The sequence below is a fragment of the Ascidiella aspersa genome, chromosome 5, assembly GCF_963924565.1.
Source record: "Ascidiella aspersa chromosome 5, kaAscAspe10.2, whole genome shotgun sequence".
NCBI lineage: Eukaryota > Metazoa > Chordata > Ascidiacea > Phlebobranchia > Ascidiidae > Ascidiella > Ascidiella aspersa.
The window spans coordinates 9,515,824-9,518,323 of record NC_139451.1 but is presented as its reverse complement, the minus strand read 5'-3'; the positions used below and the strand labels follow the sequence as shown (position 1 = coordinate 9,518,323).

Sequence of the window (2,500 nt, the reverse complement as noted above, 5' to 3'; positions counted from 1 at the left end):
CGTCCGACGCCGCAGCAGCCGCGCGGAGAAATCCCCGCGCGGAACGTTTGCAACGCGACCCTGAGGCGGGCGCGGCCCCGGGATTGACCCGAGGCCGCAATTTGCGTTCAGAACGTCGATGCTCAATGTGTCCTGCAATTCACACTAATTCACGCAGCTAGCTGCGTCCTTCATCGACTCACGAGCCGAGTGATCCACCGCCAAGAGCCATCCACGATTGTTTCGCTCGCACAGTGCCTCGCACTAAAGGGTGACAAAATATACCGCGCCGAGCGGTCGGCCAGGCCGACGCTTGAAGCCGGAGCGCGCGGCACCGCGGCACTCGACGCGCAAACATTACCGGGTGACCGAATCGCCGGCCGGCGCGCCGCTCCTCGCGGGTCGGGCGCCGGGTAGCAAAAACTTTTTCTCTCGCTTGTCCGAGTTTCGCGTTCGCCGAAGCGTTTGCGAGACCGTTAATGATCCTTCCGCAGGTTCACCTACGGAAACCTTGTTACGACTTTTACTTCCTCTAAATGATCAAGTTAGATCGTCTTCTCGGACGCCGGCTCGACCGTTGCCGGCCGCGCCAGGTCCAATCGGAGGACCTCACTAAACCATTCAATCGGTAGTAGCGACGGGCGGTGTGTACAAAGGGCAGGGACGTAATCAACGCGAGCTAATGACTCGCGCTTACTGGGAATTCCTCGTTCAAGGGAAATAATTGCAATTCCCTATCCCTAGCACGACCGGGGTTCAGCGGGTTACCCAGACCTGTCGGCCAAGGCGAGCACATGCTGATCCGGTCAGTGTAGCGCGCGTGCGGCCCCGAACATCTAAGGGCATCACAGACCTGTTATTGCTCAATCTCGTGTGGCTAAACGCCACTAGTCCCTCTAAGAAGTTAGACGCCGACCGATTGGGTCGCGTAACTAGTTAGCAAGCCAGAGTCTCGTTCGTTATCGGAATTAACCAGACAAATCGCTCCACCAACTAAGAACGGCCATGCACCACCACCCACAGAATCAAGAAAGAGCTCTCAATCTGTCAATCCTCACTGTGTCCGGGCCGGGTGAGATTTCCCGTGTTGAGTCAAATTAAGCCGCAGGCTCCACTCCTGGTGGTGCCCTTCCGTCAATTCCTTTAAGTTTCAGCTTTGCAACCATACTTCCCCCGGAACCCAAAGACTTTGGTTTCCCGCAAGCTGCCGGAGAGGTCGTAAAACTAACGCCCCCCGATCGCTAGTTGGCATCGTTTATAGTCAGAACTAGGACGGTATCTGATCGTCTTCGAACCTCTGACTTTCGCTCTTGATTAAAGAAAACATTCTTGGCAAATGCTTTCGCAGTCGTTCGTCTTGCGCCGATCCAAGAATTTCACCTCTAACGGCACAGTACGAATGCCCCCGTCTGTCCCTCTTAATCATTACCTCGCGCTCCGAAAACCAACAAAATAGAACCGAGGTCCTATTCCATTATTCCATGCACCATTATTCAGGCGAATCGCCTGCTTTGAACACTCTAATTTTTTCAAAGTAAACGTTCCGGCCGCCGCCGACACTCAGTCAAGGGCACCGGCGGAGAACCGGAGGTGAGGCCAGGACGGCCAGTACACGCCTTGCGACGGACCGGCCGCCTGCGCCCAAAATCCAACTACGAGCTTTTTAACCGCAACAACTTAAATATACACTTTTGGAGCTGGAATTACCGCGGCTGCTGGCACCAGACTTGCCCTCCAATGGATACTCGTTAAAGGTTTTAAAGTGTACTCATTCCAATTACAGGGCCTCGTTTAGAGTCCTGTATTGTTATTTTTCGTCACTACCTCCCCGCGTCGGGAATGGGTAATTTGCGCGCCTGCTGCCTTCCTTGGATGTGGTAGCCGTTTCTCAGGCTCCCTCTCCGGAATCGAACCCTGATTCTCCGTTACCCGTAAGAACCTCGGTAGGCCAGTACCGTACCGACGAAAGTTGATAGGGCAGACACTTGAATGATCCGTCGCCGGTGCGAGACCGTGCGATCCGCAAAGTTATCCAGAGTCACCAAAGGTTGCGGGCCGAAGCCCGGTCGGTTTTTGGTCTGATAAAAGCACGCCTCCCGCGAGGTCGGCGCTTCACGCATGTATTAGCTCTAGCATTTCCACAGTTAACCACGTAAAACGTACGATCAAATGAACCATAACTGATTTAATGAGCCATTCGCAGTTTCACTGTACGAGAGCTCGTACTTAGACTTGCATGGCTTAATCTTTGAGACAAGCATATGACTACTGGCAGGATCAACCAGGTAGCTACTTTAGCGTAGCCCCGAAAGGCCGACGAAGGAGGCGCCGCTGATGCGGCGCCGTCGCTCGGTCGATGCGAAACCCGAAGGCTTCTCCGTTAAAATTTCGTTCTTTGCTCGGCTGCCCGAACTCAGAAAACCGTCACCGCCCGTCGCACCCGCCGGAGTAAGACTTCGTCGGCAGGCCTTTCGACCGCCACGTCGCCAACACCGGCGCGAGCGCAACGCACGCCAGACAA

At 54.9% G+C, this 2,500-nt stretch overlaps 2 non-coding genes across 2 annotated transcripts; both read right to left on the bottom strand.

Moving 5' to 3' along the window:
• Window positions 1–55: 55 nt before the first annotated feature.
• Window positions 56–209, bottom strand: LOC146142808 (5.8S ribosomal RNA). Its single transcript, XR_014500237.1, has one exon. It is a non-coding gene; the product is annotated as a 5.8S ribosomal RNA (ribosomal RNA).
• Window positions 210–456: 247 nt separating this feature from the next.
• Window positions 457–2,267, bottom strand: LOC146142807 (small subunit ribosomal RNA). The gene has a single exon (XR_014500201.1). It is a non-coding gene; the product is annotated as a small subunit ribosomal RNA (ribosomal RNA).
• Window positions 2,268–2,500: the final 233 nt, after the last annotated feature.